A 19879-nucleotide genomic window follows, 5' to 3' on the forward strand; every position below is an offset into this window, starting at 1 on the left:
AGCATGTGCGCGAGAATGGAGCTCTGCCTGCAGGACGGGCAGGCATCGTCGCGATGCACGTCCGGGTACGCCTCATGGAGAACGGACAGACTCGGACATGTGCTTGTCTGCAGAAGTCTAAGCGAAACGGCTTGCGCCCTATTCAACTTGGGGTGAGGGTGTGGAAAGACCCTTCTAGACATCTAGAAGAATTTCATCACCTCCTTCTGAGTAGCGGAAGCGTCCCTGGGCTGTAGGGAGGAGGAGAGTCGGCGCTCCTTACAGAGGAAGCGCGGTCGGAGGTCACGCGCAGCCTCGTGAGCCGACTCATTGAGGTTCGGGGGAGCACCCTCGACCGACCCTACATGAGTGGGAAACCAGTGGATTGAATGATGCGTGAGAGCATATGGACTCGAGCTGCTAAGAAGACGAGCAGCTTGCTTGGCGATGTAACCCTTTGAAAAGCCCTAACTAGCATTTTTGAATCGCTATATATCTCGGACCCACGACCGTCTAACAGGGCAATGGCGGCCACGGCTTGCTCGGCGACTCCGGGGTCTGAAGTGCAAATGGAGGTGCTATTGGAAATCATAGCGCCGGAGTCGACCACAACGACGGCAAAGGTCTTCCCATCGCGGTACTCCGCGGCGTCGACGAAGCTTGCTCTAATATCTCGTTGCTTGATCTGTTGGTGGATGGCTGTTGCACTGGCCTTGCGTTTGCCCTCGTTGTAGACGGGATGGACCATATGGGGCACAGGAGCCACTTCGAACTTGTCTCGAATGCACCTAGGGATCGGGGTACTAACCATCGGAAATCCCGCAGGGTGGTAACCCAGCTCTTCGAGGATGCGTTTACCTGCCGCTGTGGTGTTTAGGCGAGTGAGTTGCGCACGTTCTTGGGCTTCGGCAATCTCCTCGGCGGTGTTATGCACCCCCAGCTTGAGCAGATTCTCGATATGGGTCCTGATGAGTAGCCCGAGAGCCATCTTGACTACTTTGCGAATGAGAAGGTTGAGCTTGTCTCGCTCTGCTCTGAGCCAGTTGTGCATCGAAGTCGTGCACATGAAGTTGCATAGTACGAAGGCATTGCTTAGCCTGAGGAGATTGTTTTCCTTCATGCCTCGGTTCCGGTGTGCATTTATGCGAACGAGGCGGAAAGCGTTGTCCGTCTTTGCGATGATCTTGCGGAGAATAGTTCCGTTCCCGCCGTTGAATTCGACAAACATGCCCAGGACCCGAATAACGTTGACCCTGGGTATCACCCCCCCCCCCCCCCCCCGTCATAAGTTCGAAGAGTGATGCTGCTTTCGGAGACTGACAGAAAAGAGGGAGGTAGACCCAAAGATTAGAAGCCAATCAGAAGCTCCGACTTGGCGGGGGAGCATCGAAGTCCAGTGCGGCGGAGGTACTCCTCGATCACGTCAATCGCCTCCTGCATGGCTTCTTCGACTGTGCCCTCGCAGCCACCGGGGCACCATAAGGTGATGTCGTCGGCATAGATGGTGTGCTTGGCGTCCTCGACGCGTGCCAACCTCTCGGAAAGACCAATCATACAGATGTTCAACAGTGTGGGGGAGATGACGGCGCCCTGAGGAGTGCCCCGCCCTCCGAGGGGCACATCGTCAGAGCGGAAGTCCCCAATGCGAAGTTTGGCCTTCTTGTCCGTGAGACGCAGCTGCGGAATCTGGAACCGATACCCAGGTCTGAAATGGTTTTTGCGATGAAGGTGTGGAGCACGTTGTCGAAAGCCTGCTCGAGGTCCAGACCGAACAGAGCCTTGACGGCTCTAGAACGACCATCCACAATCTGATGTGGTGCGTCGGGAGTCTGGCGCAGAAGCCGATCATGTTGTACGTGTAAACCTCGTTATCTTCGAAGTACCCGTTGAGCCTATTGAGGACGACGCGCTCCATGACCATGCTGACGCAGGACGTTAGAGAAATCGGCCAAAGGTTCTGGATGTTCGGGGCCTTGCCGGGCTTGGGAATGAGCACCGTGCAGGCCATCTTCCATTCTGCAGGAACAACGCCACTCTTCCAGGACTCGTTGATCTGGTCGGTCACAAAGACGATCGACGTGTCGTCAAGGTTTCTCAGCATTCTCTTGGTGGTTCCGTCTGGACCCGGCGCAGACTTGCGGTTGAGTGCGAAGATGGCCTGTCTGATCTCGGCAACAAATAAGTCTTTGTCCAGCTGGGGGCGTGGAGGGCCTCGGTCGTCCGGGAGTTGGATTGACGGATCTCCGTCGCGACGGACGGGCAGGTACTTTTGTATGAGTTTTGAGACGTTTTCATCGACCATGTAAGACCTGGTGGCTTCGTGAAGGGTCCGGGCCAACGTATGCCTCTGGTTTGACTTCGAGCCACTTTCGTCGAGAACGTTCTTCAGCATACTCCAGGATTTGCCATTGCGCATTTGTCCGTCGATGGATTCGCAGAGCTCATCCCACTACTGCTGGCATAGCGTCTTGCAGAGGTCATCGATGATCTTTTGTAGCTCCGAGATCTTTCGGAGTCTGCGATTGAGCCTTTATCCCTTCCATCGACGGAGCAGGGCGTTTTTGGCCTCGATCAGGTGGGCGAGTCTGCTGTCCATCCGCTCGACGTAGAGATCGGTTACCACTTTCTTGGTGGCCGCAGAAGCGTCGTGCTGGACGCCTTCACAGCATTCTTCGAGAGTGGCGGGTGCCCTGGCTCTGCCAGGTTCTTCGCGAATCTTGCGGAAATGGTCCCAATCGATGAATGTGAATTTCCGAACCCTGCTCCGAGACACCTTGAAGTTGGTCAAATGACCTTCTGTACCGCACGCCGCCTTTTCGAGACTTTCGGGGATATGAGCCACTTAAGGATTTCGCCTTATTAAATGTACATGGAGTTTAAATTTGGGGGTAATGAGATTTATGTGGTGTATTTTCTGCACTCTATGTAAAATTTTTTTCAATTATTCCGGCTTTTGAGGATAAATACTTAATACTGGTTTGAGGATAAATACTTAAATCTGGTTTGAGGACAAGTACTTTATACTGGTTTCGATCGCAATCGCATAGCGTGCTTTGATCAAAGACATCTAACAAACAAACTTGTCGTAGAATGCCGACATCACAAGGCATCGCAGCGGAGAGCGACGAGGGCACTGTTGCAGTATTTAGGGGCAACAGAATGCGACAAGTGGCTCTAGCCTGAACAGATGCTTATAGTGTTGCAAGTGCTGGTGTGCTGTGTGGTGACGGTATGCGGTAACAGTGACCAACTGTGATTGTATGTCTATGCCCTTTCCTTTCTTTATCTCTACATTGCTCCCCTGTCTCCGCAGCGTAAGGTAACGAACTGGATATTACCATCTGGTTAACCGCCTTGCCTTGCCCTTTCTTATGTTTCCCTCTCTCCCTAATACTGGTGTGGAATATCTGTTATCAGAGCATGTAAAAGGGTTACTTCGAACTTAAAATCAACGCCACTAGGTGATCAGTTTCTACTCACCTGAGGATTGGGGGCATGCGCCATATTTTAGGCATTGTGGGTAATTGCGAGCTTTAGAGAAAAATTTAGACTGAAGGATTCGTGGCGTTCTCCTCATGCCTATATTGTAGTAAAGTTAAGACTGCGCACGCCAAATAGCCATTTTTTCTCAGCATCTGGTGAGAACTGAACATGTCACCGAGTTTACATGTTTTAAGAGTCAAAGGAAAACCTGTAAGCTGTGTTGCAATCGATAAGCCGGAAACAAGGACCATAACAACCAATACAAAGGAAGCAAAAAAAATTCAGAAGATAGCGCGCTCTCTCAAAATACCTGTACGCGATGCCTTCAAGTGCTAGCAAGACCAAATTGTGGGTGATAACAAGGAACTGCACATTTCAGTGCTGCATGCGTCTTTAAGTCAACATGGCAGACTTTTCAGGGCAAGCGGAAGCTTATTAAACAAATAAACGGGTCGATTAGCAACGTACGCCTTGATTGAGGTTGCATAAATGCGCCACAGCGTCGCATGCCATAAGATACTAGCGGCATATTTAGTCGACGACAGTGTTGCGCGATTCTGCCTTCATTGCTAGCTAGGAGCTGGACGTTCTTACTTTTCATAAGTAAATTGTTCCTATGTGACGCATCTAACGCAACAAGCGTGTTAAAACCTAGCTTGTACGTGGGAAACTTGTAAAGGTGCTTTATCCTGTATATTTAAGCATGCGTCGGTTACCTAACTGTCCTAGTACTGGGCTTCTGATCAGATGAAACCATCAGAAATGTAATGTTTTAACATATGCCTACTATAAGGGGTGTCTCAACTATCAGGCACCAATATTTGAATATTTGCAAATGACACGTAGCTCGATAGACCCAAGTTAACGTTGTTTACCGTCGCTTGGATATTATCAGATTTTTTTTGCAATCCCCCTAATTACATAGTTAGCCCCAGATTATTATTCAACTTCTCTAACATTGTATTTGATTAAAAGTTTAGACGAAAAAATGGCAGAGAAGCAAGAAAAACCGCCGGTACAACTTTCTGTTCGTCAATACGTGCTACATAAAAGCGTTTTTCAGAGCATGAAAGAACACCGCGAATACAGGCAAAGTGTCTCGAGCGGCCAGTTGCGCAGAAATCTTGCCAGTTCATATACCTAATACTTACATTAATGTAGTCAGAGACACTGAGCCTCCTTGAGCAACAAGCGTTTAAAAAACTCGATAGCTTATTACAGTACGCGCATGCTTGAGCTCATATGTTGTACTACTTGACTTTGTTTCAGCAACATCCATTTACGAGTTCACTGCAATTTGTCTGAATACGACATTTCCATTTGTGTTGCAAGAATGCAGACGCTTTGCTACGTGTTGGTACTATTACTTGCAGGTAAACTATATCCTGTTCTTTCCGTTTCTTGAAACGTTCAGCATAAAATTTTTGTTTCTGTGCTTCTGCATGGCTTACGCTCCTCGCTGTTGATAATATAATTCAGCCTACCTTACGAAGCACTCATTGATAAGGTACGCTCAACGAAGTGATGCAGCTGATGAAACGGTACTTCGTTGGGCCAATTCAATTTACAGTAACACGCGTACGCGCCACTGACAATCACGGACTCGATGAAGTGCTTCAAGCTCAGCAGCTCAGCAGCTGTAATTCTAAACTTGCAGCGCTGTGCAATGCGCATGAATATATTCTTAACGTCACTATGCTTCCCGGTGCCCAAAACAAAGTGCAAATACACACGCGATAAATGAAACTGTACACGTTAGCTAGCTTCGTATTTTGTCCTCTGCTGCTCGAAAATTAGGCAATTTCACCAACTCACAAAGACTTCAATTCTGTCCTAACAGCAAATGGAATGTGCCTCTTCTTTCTAGCTTTTTTTGAAGGAAGTACCTGGAAAAACAGCGTCGCTGATGAACAAAAGCTGCTACAAAACATCTTTGGTGGCATAATGGAGGATAACTTCCCACTGAAGGATATTTACTTCACTCTCCTCCCAGACGGAGTACCAAAGAATAGTACATTGTACCGTTTCAACCTAACGTACGGCAAGATCGTCAACATTGGCAAACTACTCACGCCCAAAAAAGAGGTCTTGAAAACTTTCTTTATTATGAATCATTTAGAGTAGCTTTAGTACAGCTCACCTTTGCACCGAAGCTGTATATGGTTAGCATATTCCTCCGTCCGTCCCGCTGTAGATCACCTCTACGCCGAAAACTCCTCCGTCGTAACCTCCTGCGCATGCCTGAAAAAAAAAAACACAACAAAGAATGAGAGGCGCGCGAGTACTCCAATTCATGACGTCATATTAGCTAGCGGAAATTTCCACTGAGACGGTTGGCGTGATAAAAGCGGTGACATCAAAATCACTGTTGCCTTGAAAGCGGAAAGGCCTTGTGCTAGATAGGTGGTGTTGGATTAGCTGCCCGAGTAATGACGTCGTCGTTCTCCGTCGCAACTGAACGCGCGCACAGCAGTTTGTCTCCGGCTCCGACATAGGTGGACAAAAAATGCAAGAACGTTAAAATAGGATTGAACATTTGATTAAGTGGCAGGAGGGCTATTTGCGGTCGTAGAACAACTATGTAACAAATGCATCATACCTTTATAACTTCTACATCGCTGACATTTACTTTAACCCATTTAAACTTGTTGTGTCACGAGCATTATACATGGTCCAAAGCCTATTTTTTCCCCTTTGTCCAATCAAACGTCCACTAGGAACACAAACACTGAATTAAGAGAAGAATTAAGACTGTGACTGTGCTACTTATTTTGTGTACCGCTTACCAAACGTAGCCTGTTTGACGCCGGTCGTAAGAGGCAGGAAATAAACTGAACCAAATTGAGACTATCAGTTATTGCTGGTATACGGAAAGGCAGTGGCGAGTACATATGCCCTTTTAGTCCTTAACATTCAACTCAGATCAGTGATTTCCAGATTTATGTTTCTTGAGAAACAATTATGAGAGGTTCGTTTTAGAAACGTGGTACAGGCGCTCGGTCCAACTTTTTTGGTAAGATATGCTTCGGAGAACGCATGATTGCAGCCAATGAAAGTCGAAACCTCATAGCTGCGCAAGTGACACCTAAACTATATCTTTGTGACCACCCACTCGCCTCTCTAACGCCCTGACAAGTGCCACGAGGACAGTACATGCAATTAAATAAAAAAATTGAATATTCAACAGAGTTGTTCAAAATGAAGCACACTCATACGAAGCATGTGAGGTCTTCTTCGTGCGAAGTTGATTCATGAACTCATGAAGTTAACAGTTTTGCACTTAAGAAGATGGTTTGAAACATCGCGCAGCTCAAGCTACTTTATATCTCCTCTTTAAGATAGCGCAAGCTCAAATTGTGAAAAAGAAGACGCGCCTCGCGGCACAGCCGCATCGCAAACGCGCGGCTCGGCTCCGCTCGCGCTGTTGATTAATGTCGCCTTTTTGGAAAGTGCTTCGGGCTGTCTCGCCGTTGCCGGTCACTGCGCTTTTGAATTAGGAGCCGCCAATAAACCTCTTCTCAATTGGTGGAGGTGCGGGGTATCGGCGATGGCACTCGAGAATGCATCCCTGGACGTCTCCTCAAGCGCGGAAATCGAAGATGACTGGCCGGAGTCGGCATCAAGAGTCTCCGGGGACGTCAACCAAAGACGATATGTCGAGGAGTTCCACGAAGCCAAGGCATTCACGAAGGAGCAACGTAATAGGCGCACAGAGGGGATTGCTAAAGTATACATTGCTGCAGCCGCCGGTCATGTCAAGTGTTGCGAAGGGTAGTGGGAGAGATTTACGGCTCATGAAGACGTCGGACGGTGTGAAGAGGACCGTTGCATCAGTGATGGCATCGCAAGAGACGGGTACGAGAGCGAAGGAGCCAGGTGGAATATCTGTGTCCTCGCGCACGGTAAGTTTAGAAGGGCGGTCACAATCTTCGTGCAAGCGTGCGTCACAAGGGGTAAATTCAAATTCGGTGCGTGCGCAGACAATCGCGGCTTTATGACGGGATAAGGAGTCCCATCCGAGGATGACGTCATGCGAGCAGGTGGAAAGAACAATACACTCGACTATGTGAACAATGCCGTGAATAAGCACACGTACAGTACAGGCTGCGTGGGTAATGACGTGCTGCACGCTTGCCGTACGAAGCGACAGTCCAGAAAGCGGCGTGGTCACCTTGCGCAGTGAACGGCACAGTTTGGCGGCTATCACAGAAACGGCTGCGCCGGTATCCACAAGAGCGAATGCCGGAACACCTTCTACACAAATTTCGACCGCGTTAGCAGGACAGGCGCGAGGACTTAGACAGTTCGAATGGGGCGCTGTTCTTGCCTCGTGAACTGCGACGTTCAGTTTTCCTGGTCACGTGGTGCGGGTCGCCGACGCATTTGGGAGAGCGAGCGTCGGCGAGGGGATGGCGAGCGACGCAAAGAAAATTCTGGAAGGTCAGCACGAGCACACGGTTGGGGGGAAGGAGTGGCGTATTGGCGAAAGGGCTGGCTGCCATACTGCAAGGGCCGAGAGGCGTCGCCGAACGCTTGAGGCTGACGGCGGCAATATCGGGCGGCGTGTCCGGGAGTGCAGCAAGAATAACAGATGGGACGATTGTCAGGCCTCCTCCAAGGATTAGCTCTCGGTGTGGTCCAAGATGCAGCATGGGCTTCCGGTGGCACCAGTCGGGAATGGGTCGCGAAACACGCAGGCGGAGGCCTGCGTACTGCCTGCGCGTACGTAAGAGGCGCGGCCACAGGCAGGACTGGCTGCGCATGGGTGAGAGGCGTGGCGACAGGCTGCACCGGCTGCACTGCCAGCGCAGAGTTGAGATTCGCGGCTGCAGGCTGCTGACGGTGTGCGGAAGGGACAACTTGAGCGACCTCTTCGGAAATGAGAGTGCGGAGCGTGTTTGGAAGACGGGAGGTGGGCTCCTGAGTGAAGGGGACTAAAGAAAGTTGGCGGTCAACCTCCTCACGCACGAAGTCCTTGACCTGTTGACATAATGAGCATGGGTCGTACATGCTGTCAAGGCTTGCCACCAAGTCGTCGCTTACCAGAGCACTCCGAGTCGAAGCGCGTTGCTTCCTTAACTCATCATAACTTTGGCATAGGCTGACGACTTTAGCCGGCTTTAGCCGGAATCCGCGCCAGCATAGGCTGGAGCGGATTCCTGGCTAGGAGCATCTGGAAAGCGCCCTCATCGATGCCCTTCAGTATATGGTGAATTCGCTCAGCTTCGGGCATTGCGGCGTTCACTCGCTTACACAGGTCCACGACGTCTTCAATGTAGCTCGTGAACGTTTCTGCCGTCTGCTGTGCTCGGGCGCGCAAGCGTTGTTCAGCGCGTAGCTTGCGAACAGCAGGTCGGGCGAACACTTCCGTAAAGGTTGTCTTGAAGATTGGTCATGTGGGTAGGTCACTTTCGTGTTTGTGAAACCAGACTTGGGCAACACCAGCCAGATAAAAGATGACGTGGGTTAACTTCGCTGGATCATCCCACTTGTGCGCGCTCACCCGTTCATATGACGCCAACCAGTCTTCTACTTCTTCGTCGTCTGCACCGCCGAAGATCTTGGGGTCCCGTTGTCGTGGATTGCCGGTGCAAGTGACGGACTGTGACGGACTGAATGAGCTGTCGGTCATGTCGGGCGACAGCGTTCTTGATCGCAGCTCCAGGGTTTGAAGCGACGGGATTTGAGTCCCAACACCTCCACCTATTGCCCAACACCCTCACACCTGCCGAACGCGCCGACCTTCGTGATCTCCTGCACCACTTTAGAAGTTCATTCGACGTTTCACAACCTCACTTGGGCCGCACGTCGGAAGTGCATTACTACATTGACACCGGTTCACATCAGCCGTTACGTCAACGACCGTACCGCGTCTCTGCCGAAGAGCGTCGTGTCATTACAACCCAAGTCGAAGATATGCTGCGCCGTGACGTTATTCAACCTTCGCACAGTCCCTGGGCATCTCCTGTCGTTCTCGTTCGCAAGAAGGACGGGTCTATTCGCTATTGCGTCGACTTACGTGGGCTAAATAAGGTAACGCGCGAAGACCTCTATCCTTTGCCGCGCATCCACGCCGCCCTCGACAGTCTTCAGGGAGCAGAATTCTTCTCGTCCCTTGACTTGCGTTCAGGGTACTGGCAGGTACCGATGGCTGCAGCCGATCGCCAGAAAACCGCATTTATTACGCCTGACGGCTTATTTATTTATTTATTTATTTATTTTATTTATTTATTTATAAATACTGCGATCTGAAATCAGATCATAGCAGGGTGGGTATACATAGAAATATACAAGCATGTAAACACATACAAATCCATCACATATGCAGGCATTTTCAGACATTGGTGAAGAATACATAACATACAAGAAAAAAACACACTAGCAGATAACGCACACTAATTCATAACATTTGCAAGCATTTTTAACGTAATGCCGTTCGGGCTTTGTAATGCCTCAGCCACCTTTGAACGACTCATGGACAACAAGCTGCGTGGCCTCATAATAATAATAATAATAATATTTGGGGTTTTACGTGCCAAAACCACTTTCTGATTATGAGGCACGCCGTAGTGGAGGACTCGGGAAATTTTGACCACCTGGGGTTCTTTTAACGTGCACCTAAATCTAAGCACACGGGTGTTTTCGCATTTCGCCCCCATCGAAATGCGGCCGCCGTGGCCGGGATTCGATCCCGCGACCTCTTGCTCAGCAGCCCAACACCATAGCCACTGAGCAACCACGGCGGGTCTGCGTGGCCTCAAGTGGTCCATATGTCTCTGTTACCTCGACGATGTCATGGTTTTCTCGCCTGATTTTCCGACTTACCTGTTCCGCCTCAGACTTGTTTTGACCTGTATAATGAACGCTGGCCTCTAATTCAACCTCAAGAAGTGCCGCTTCGCCACGCGAGAGCTCACCATTTTAGGCCACTTTGTGTCCCAGCACGGCGTTCTACCCGATCCTGCAAAACTTCGAGCAGTCGCTGAGTTTCCGAAGCCTCAGACCATCAAAGAACTTCGAAGCTTTGTGGGCCTATGCTCATATTTCCGGCGCTTTATTCGGAATTTCGCATCGATCATGGCGCCCATTAACTCAGCTTCCTCGCGGTGACACCACTCGCCCCTCCTGGTCCCCTGCATGTGACTCCGCCTTTGCTACGCTGCGTCGTCTTCTCACCTCCCCATCTATTCTTCGCCATTTCGACCCGTCAGCTGCAACAGAGGTACACACAGGTGCCAGCGGGGTCGTCCTCGGCGCCGTCCTCGCCCAACGAAAGCCCGGCTACCCCGAATACATTGTCGCCTATGCAAGTCGCACGCTGATGAAGCCTGAGGACAATTACAGCATGATTGAAAAAGAGTGCTTGGACTTAGTATGGTTACTTGGCAAGTTCCGACCATTCCTGTACGGGCAACCATTAGACTTCGTCACAGATCAACACGCGCTTTGTTGGCTTGCCAACTTGAAAGATACCACTGGCCGCCTGGCCCGTTGGGCATTACGCATCCAGGAGTACGATATTCGCGTCGTATACCGCAGTGGGCGAACACACTCCGACGCAGACGCCCTGTCTCGTTCACCTTTACCTCCCGACAAGGCCAGCGGCACAACTTCCGCACACTCCATGTCATCTCTCGGCATGGACTCCTTTGCCACCGCACGACGTCGTGACGCATGGATCGCTTCTCTTTTCGACTATCTATCTGGATCATCGACCATCCCTGCATCTCGAACCCTCCGACGCCAAGCAGTTCATTTTGCCATTCGTGACCAGCTGCTCCACCGACGCAATTACTCTCCCGAAGGCCGTCGGTGGATTCTGGTGATTCCGCGCAGCTTAAGGTCACAAATATGTGCCGCTTTCCACAACGATCCACAGTGTGGCCACGCCTGAGTCTTCAAGACGTACGAATGAATTCGCCACCGCTACTACTGGCGCGGCATGCACAATTTTGTACAAAAGTTTGTTCGGTGCTGTCTTGACTGTGAACGCCGCAAATCGCCGCCTTTACGCCCGTCTGGTACCTTGCAGCCGCTCCCGTGCCCTGCCACACCCTTCGATCGCGTCGGCATCGACTTATACGGCCCGCTTCCTATGACGCCAGACGGTAATCGGGGGATCGTAGTTGCTGTTGACCATTTGACACGCTACGCCGAAACTGCTGCTTTACCAAGCGCTACAGCGCGGGATGTAGGCTTTTTCGTCCTACATCGCTTGGTGCTTTGACACGGCGCACCTCGAGAACCCCTCAGCGATCGAGGTAGCGCCTTCCTCTCCGAAGTCATCGGAAGTTTGCGCTCGGAATGCCGTAATATTCATCGGAGAAGCACCATCGCCAGACTAACGGACTCACAGAGCGATTTAACCGCACACTTGGAGACATGCTGCCGATGTACGTGGCATCTGATCGTGGTAACTGGGACCGCATCCTTCCATTCATAACGTTCGCGTACAACACCGCGATCCAGGCCACTACGTGATTTTCACCTTTCTTCCTCCTGTATGGCCGCGAGCCTACGCATACCATCGAAACGCTCCTTCCATACCGTTCTGACGCCTCCGTGTGTCTACCTGTGTCCGACGTGGCCCGACAAGCCGAAGAATGCCGCCAGCTAGCGCGCTCCTTCACGGCATAGCAAAAGCAGCGCCAGAAAGAAAACCGCACCGACACGCTTCCAAACGCCACCTACGCTCAAGGCGTTCTTGTGTGGTTGTCTGTTCCTTTCCGGACTCCGGGGCTTTCCTCGAAACTCGTCCTAAAATTCGAAGGGGCTTACCGAGTCTTGGCGCAAACACCTACGATGAATTTTGTAATTGAGCCTCTGTCACCACCTGAAGACTTGCGCTGGCGTGGACGTGATGTTGTCCACGTCTCGCGTCTCAAGCCCTACCACGACCCTCTGCCTCCTGATTCTTAAGGCGCCAGGATGGCTCTTTTTATCCGGGGGGAGATTGTGAAGAGGAAGACGCGCCTCGCGGCACAGCCACATCGCCGACGCGCGGCTCGGCTCGGCTCGTGCTGTTGATTACTGTCGCCTTTTTGGACAGTGCTTCGGGCTGTCTCGCCGTTCCTGGTCACTGCACTTTTGCATTAGGAGCCGCCAATAAACGTCTTCTCAAAATCTACAGCCTTCAGTATACCTTAGACACTCCAACTGGTACGGCAAAATAAATTCTTCCTCCTTTGAATCAGGTGCATGAATAGATGGGTTTCACCCGCCGTGGTTGCTCAGTGGCTATGGTGTTAGGCTGCAGAGCACGAGGTCGCGGGATCGAATCCCGGCCACGGCGGCCGCATTTCGATGGGGGCGAAGTGCGAAAACGCCCGTGTGCTTAGATTTAGGTGCACGTTAAAGAATCCCAGGTGGTCGAAATTCCCGGAGTCCTCCAATACGGCGTGCCTCATAATCAGAAAGTGGTTTTGTTACGTAAAACCCCATAATTTAAAAAAAATAGATGGGTTTCAAGAGCAGTAGGTTTCTGCCATTGTGAAAGGGGTGTGTCATGTCTTAAAATGAAGGCTCAAGCATTCTATGAATCCTATATAATAATATATAATATTTGGGGTTTTACGTGCCAAAACCACTTTCTGATTATGAGGCACGCCGTAGTGGAGGGCTCCGAAAATTTTGACCACCTGGGGTTCTTTAACGTGCACCTAAATCTAAGCACACGGGCGTTTTCGCATTTCGCCCCCATCGAAATGCGGCCGCCGTGGCCGGGATTCAATCCCGCGACCTCGTGCTCAGCAGCCGAACACCTTAGCCACTGAGCAACCACGGCGGGTATATTCTATGAATCCTCCCATCAACTTTAACATTTCAGTTGTCGAACTGAAAAGGATGCTTCAACTACGGTGCTCCTATTCATGTTGATGGGAACAAAGAAATCATATCTTTAGGCAGCAAATAAACTGATAATATTCGTGATAACATATATTAGGATAAGTTCGCTGCATTTAAGAGAAATCAGTAAAATACAGTTCCATAGTTGTAAGAAATAAATGTAAAGTCTGTTGATGCGGCCAGCTTTCTTTTTCTTAAGAAAAGAATTTTAAATTCCGGAATTGCGAGAAATATCCCGTACAAATTTTACAATTATAACTCAGCAATGAAAGCATACTATCATAAATACGTTAACTGCATGTAAAGTGTACACAGGTAACATATTTTCACAGATCTCAAAAAATTGTGAATCATTCCACTCTGTGAAGGTGGATCACCAGCGAAGCTGTTTAGCCCACCACATCGAGGTAACTTAGAATTTTGACCAAAGGTACGAACATATTTATTGTCTTGATCGACGGTCATCGTGATGATAGGTATGCACACATATTGTTGTAATCCTCTGCTATTAAATGCGTCCATCACGTGAGACAGAAGATGGCTCATAACCCCTTTAGGAATGGTTCATAGCACCGAACATAAAAAAAAAATTTACACGGCCTCCCCATGACGATGACAGAGTAAAAATAAAATTACGCTGGAATGATGAGTGGTAGCGGAGCCAGCTGTGGAAGATGACGACGATGATCACGCGAGCATAGGCACGAGCGCGCTTGAATGATTGCGCTAAGGGGCGCGGGCGAGCTAGCTGTGGAGGAATACGACTATGCTCGTGCCATTGCTCATGATAATCATGATAACAATAGTTTCCGCTTGCCAATGAAAGGCTGATACTCAAGCAATAAGTGGCGGTGGAGCCAGCTGTGGAAGAAGACGATGACGACGAATGCATCAACAGTGGCACGAGCGCGTTTACGCGGTTGCGCCGAGGGGCGCTAATGAACTATTTCGCGGGTTGTTCGGGGACGACGGAAATGCCCTAGCCATATACAGGTTCTTTGTGATATATCGCTAATTCCTTAGTAGGGCTCTTGAAAACCTTCCTGAATATATAAGCTTGCCCGCTAGAGATGCTCTAGCAGTTGTATTCCACAAGGCCGAGACACCTTTTTCTTTCCTTTTTTTTTGCAGTTAGAAAAACGGCGTTTCAAGTTCCTAAGCTGCCACAGATAGGCCATGCTTGTAAAAAAAAATTTAGAGCTCCAAATCAAAATTTTGCTTCCTAGACGGGCTAGGCCTAATTTCCTTTTCTCTCAAGCAAAAAAAAAAAAAAACACACTTCGAATATATACTCAGCAATTGTCTCAAAAATATATTTGTGCGCTTTACGTTAATCTGAATGGGGAAATAGGTCATGGTCACGAGTCAAAGTTTCTTCTCAACCATTGTTCTTTGTTTATTCGAGGGAGATTCTGCCCAGGACCTTTCGCCTAAAATGTTTCGCAATACTGTAGGAGCCCTCAACAACGCTTTTTCTGAGCGGCTATTGCGGAATACTGAGACAGAGGTACTAAGTTATTCCTAGAAAATGCGTGCCTAACTTTCCTTCTACGCGTTAATATAGCACCTACATTTGAGTAGAATGACTTGTCACGTGAATACTCATCAACAGTAACGAAGGAAAAAATAAGGTTAGTTTCATGCTTCGATCAAAAAAGTTAACAAATTTCTTGACGATGAATCTGCGGGCATATTTTTTTAAAAGAAATATATTGACATGCATGGCACACCTCAGCATTTCACGAGCAGCAGACCCATTTACCTCAAGATATCTTGCATTGTATAAGGTAACTTTTTTTACCATTTGAGAATTTTTGAAAAATGTAAAACTGCATTTCAGACTTGATGGCAGAGAACAGCCGTAACGCCATTCAGGATGCAGAGAACGTGCATGCTTAGTGTCTAGCACCAATCCAGCCAGTGAGCCGGAGCTAGTGGTGCACTTGTTGTGACGTCACTACTGAGAGGGTGCGACTTTAATTTCTCATCACTAATAACGATTGCTTGTTGTAGACGTTTGCATTTTAATCAATTAGGGATAAGTAGAATTCCCTGCTTTCAGTATAAATCAAAAAGAAGGCACCGAATAAGGTACCCTCACTGTTTTTTTTAGGAATCTGGCGTTAATCGTAAAGGGAGATTGTAAAAGATTTCCCAGATAGCTCATAAGCCGATTGCCTTGCATCTTCAAGCCCACATGCGCTCCGATGCAGCAACCAGGGGGATATTCTGTAAGTATTCACTTAGAGGACAGTTATATTTTTTCTGCTGCTGAAGCGCTCATTGGCTCGGAGCACTTGTCTCCTTGTGGTGCACTATTCAGCGCAGCCAATCAGCACTTGAGCCGCAGACAAAATGAACATGTCCACTGGGTAAACACTTACATATGATGTGCATGGATAACACATATCACCAGCATCCGCTTCACAAATCGTTACTTTTTCGGGATTTTTGTCTATTTTTTAGAAGCGGCAGTGATAAATGTCGGAAGTGGGCAGTGAAGACGAGGCAATGAGGAATCTGGTTTTCAAGGCAGGAGCAGGAGAAAAAAAGCAATAATTACGAGGTGCCATAGAACGCGACATGGCACAAATAAGGCGCCGCCTTAGTGGAGAATACCAACAAAGTGGGTACCCGCTGATTAAAAGTGTTTGTAGGAGCGTAACAGTTTCTACAACATCGGGCTGCTGTACTGAGGGTACGCGGATTGATCCAACTGTCACGTGCATGGGCTTATATTTTTTGTAACGCCTGAGGTACTTGGCAAGACAATGCTGCGCCGAGAAGCCATGATCAAGAACGTTCTGGAGGGTCCGCAAAGAAAAGTTTGTACTAGAGATATTGAAAACTCTGATCCTTACACAAATGGAAAGTGAACGAAATCAAACTAGGATATACCGATATGTTGGTCTAGCAGTCACTTTCTTGTTCATAAACCTGTAACAGAAAATTCTAAAGCGATAAATAAAGCCACGTGATTCCTAACCTTCAGCGCAATTAACATAACGCTCAACTAATATGAAAGTCTTGAGATTACAGTGCCACGAACACAATCTGACAGGGCGCATGTCGCAGAAGGAGACTGCCGACTAATTTTGTATCCCGGATGCCATTTGCCGCGCATCTAATCTATGGTAGATGAACTAGTTTGCATTCCATCCCCGTGGAACTGAAGCCACGACAGACGGCACCAAGTCCGCTACCATAAGCACGGCAGCAGAACGTAAACCTTTGCCACTCGGCTACTTAACGGGTATGAAAGTCGGCGGAGAGCAGCTGATACATTACATTTACGTTTATCAATGCGTAAACATTCTTTTGCGAGCTCCCCAGCCTTGTCACGCGAAAAGTGCAGTGCTTTGTATTGGCAGAAAAATGCGCAATTTGATAAGTTATGACATTTAATCGTTATGAAAGTATACATGTACCTGACTGGTTGCTTTTAAGCAATGATGAAAAGATTAAAGGAAAAAATGCAATAGAAAGAGAATACTCTTAGAGATACATAGATCTCTTGAGAAAATTCATAGGGAAGTTTATAGTAGGGGTGGACCAAATGAAATTTGGGGCTGAAACAACTTGAAATTCGGAAGTGGGTCAACATCAAAGTTGGGTGTGGGCCAACTTGAAACTCCGGAGTAGGCCCACTTAACTTTAGGGCTGGGCCAACTGGAAGTATGCAAGTGAGCCCACTTGAAATTTGTGGTGAGTCAAAGTGAATTGTGGGGTAGGCCAACTTAAATTAGGGGGTGGGAAAACTTGAAGTTAGGGATAGGCCAGCATGAAATTTGGGGGCGCTCGAACTTGAGTATGAGGGTGGCCCAAATTACATAGGGGTGTGAGTGAACTTGAAATTCCCACGTAGGCGAACTTGAAATCTGGAGGTGGGCCAAATTAAATTCTGGAGTGGGCCAACTTCAATCTTTCGACTGGATAAAGTTAAATTTAGGGGCGGGGCAACTTGCAGTCTAGGGGTGGGCCAAGTTAGATTTGGGGGTGAGCAAACTTGAAGTTTGGGGGCTGGCCAATCTAAATTTGGGGGTAGGTCAACTTTGAAAGTGGGCCAACTTAAAATTAGGAATGAGCTAAGTTGAAATCTGGCGGTAGCCCAACTGAAATTTGAGGGTGGGCCAAATCAAGTTTGAAGGTAGGCCAACTTACATTTATGGATGGGTCAAATTGAAGTTTGTTGGAGGCGAACTTTAATTTTGGGGTGGGTGTACGTGGAATTTCGATTGGTACAACTAAAATATGGCGTTGCGCCAACTTGAACTTTGGGAGTGGACCTACTTAAGTTTGATAGTGAGACAACATGAAATGATGGCGTTGGTCAACTAGAGATCTTTTCTTTTTTTTGGGGGGGGGGGTCTAATGTGCAATTTAGTACTGCCGAGCGTCCTTCGATTTATGAACACCTCGGGGCCAAGGGAGCGTGTTGGGATGCTCGCGTTTTAATTGGGTCTTACAGAGGCGCAGTCAGAACGCAGGCGAGAGCTAGTGTGGACGGCGAGCGTGTGTATAAAGGTAAGTCGTCACTTGCGGAAATAAGCGCGCGCAAGGAGGCGTGCCAAAAAACGTGCGCCGCGGAAGGCGCATTCACGACAAGAATTCTCTGCCGCGCGAGGATGGGTTCCGAACCTATTTTTTCGCGGCGCTGCGTTTCAGCAAACCTTAGCGAGCCAATCGCAAGCACCGAAGTCAACACGTGGGCTGTGGGGTCGGTGCTCTCGTCGGTGTTTCCGACCGGCGCGCGCGCCACGTCCCAGCAGCCAGGGACGAAGAACGACTGAAACGCGCGGGAATTCTCGCGGGCTCCCGAGGCACGTCGAAAGAGGCCGAGCTCTCGCCTGCCCGCCGCTCTCCGCGACGGCCAACGCGCAGCGGTGTGGCCTTCGAAACGTGGCGCGCGTTTTTAGGCAGGCCGACTTGCGCGCGCTTATTTCCGCAAGTTAGGACGTACCTTAACACAGGCTTGCGATAGCAACAGTAAGGGCGACATGGCCTCGCGGCGATGCACTCTCCCCTTACGCAACGCCTGACTCACTGGTGCGGCAGCTGATGTTCCATTTCGACAGCCCAGCTCTGTCCCCAGTACCCAGTACCCAGCGTTCCGGCTCAATTGGTACAATCTCATTGAAGCGGCCAGGTGCGGCGAGAGAATCTGACAATTGTCTGCGAACGTCGAAGCATTTTACAGCGACGCTGTTTATCTCTACCAACCATCGATTCTTTGGTGCCCGTCCACAGAATACTCCCGATTAGTGGGTTGATCCAGAAGCAAGTGCAATGCCGGGCCGACCCGCGGCGGAGGCGAAGCAGGCGTTAAGCACTCACCATACGTGGGCCGCTCCCGAAGATAGTGCAATACCGGCCAGACCCGCGGCGGAGGTGAATCAGGCGTTAAGCACTTCCCGTGCGAGGGCCGATCTCGAAGTAAGTGCAATGCCCGACCGAACTGCAGCAGAGGCGAAGCCGGCGTTAAGCACTCCCCATTCGTGGGCCGGTCCAAAAGATAGTGCAATGCTGGGCCGACCCGCGGCGGAGGTGAAGCAGGCGTTAAGCAGTCCTCATTTGTGGGCCGATCCCGAAGATATTGCAATGCCGGGCCGACCTTCGGGGGACGTGAAGCTGGCGTTAAGCACTCCCCATACGTGGGCCTATCTCGAAGTAAGTGCAATGCCGGGCCGAACTGCAGTGGAGGTGAAGCAGGCGTTAAGCACTCCGCATACGTGGGCCGATCACGAAGATAGGGCAATGCTGGCCCGACCCACGGCGGAGGCTAAGCAGGCGTTAAGCACTCACCATGGGCCGATTCCGAAGATATTGCGATGCCGGGCCGACCCGCGGGGGACGTGAAGCAGGCGTTAAGCACTCCCCATACATGGGCCGACCCCGAAAATAGTGCAATACTGGCCCGACCCATGGCGGAGGTGAAGCAGGCGTTGAGCACTCCCCATGCGAGGGCCGATATTGAAGTAAGTGCAACACCGAGCCGAACTGCAGCGGACGTGAAGCAGATGCACGTGTTAAGCATTCCCCATACGTGGACAAATCCCGAAGATAGTGCAATGCCAAGCCGTCCATTGGCGGAGGTGCAGTTCGCGATTAAGGGGCCCACATACACAGCTTCGCTGCTCAACTTTCTTCGCAGAGTCGAAGGGCGCTGAATTTCTTGCCACCAGAAGGACCATGGGCAGAGGCGCATACGCTAAGAAAAGCATTTAAGCAAGACTAAGCAAAAAAGAAATTCACAGTAGAGACAAACAATGCTTATGCTTAGTCGACAATTCTGAGTGCTTAGTCGACAATTGTCAGAATTTCTGTAGCTTTTGGTTCCCGTGCACGATGGTCGATTTCTAATCTCCTTGAATAGTAACAAACTTCTGCTATTCTTATTTGTGGAGTGTTATCTTCTTCCTATATGGCTACATGAGTCTGGGAACAGCCTCCCTACTTGAACTTTGGTTCTGCGGTATTTTAAAACTAAAGAGGAGTAGGTACAAGTAAAGTGATAAATAATATTATAAATAAAAAATAATGAATATGCCTAAACATAAGTTGTTTGAAAGCG

The 19879-nt window shown here is 49.4% G+C and overlaps 1 long non-coding RNA gene across 5 annotated transcripts in view; it reads left to right on the forward strand.

The window, feature by feature from the left end:
- The window catches only part of LOC142558056 (uncharacterized), a 120643-nt gene that overhangs the window by 34734 nt on the left and 66030 nt on the right, over positions 1-19879 (forward strand). For all 5 annotated transcript variants that reach the window (XR_012822941.1, XR_012822940.1, XR_012822944.1 and 2 more), the window contains exons 2-3: positions 4732-4835; positions 5330-5547. This is a non-coding gene — a long non-coding RNA (uncharacterized LOC142558056). The remainder of the gene's footprint in view (positions 1-4731; positions 4836-5329; positions 5548-19879) is intronic.

Source organism: Dermacentor variabilis, chromosome 9 (assembly GCF_050947875.1).
Source record: "Dermacentor variabilis isolate Ectoservices chromosome 9, ASM5094787v1, whole genome shotgun sequence".
Lineage (NCBI taxonomy): Eukaryota > Metazoa > Arthropoda > Arachnida > Ixodida > Ixodidae > Dermacentor > Dermacentor variabilis.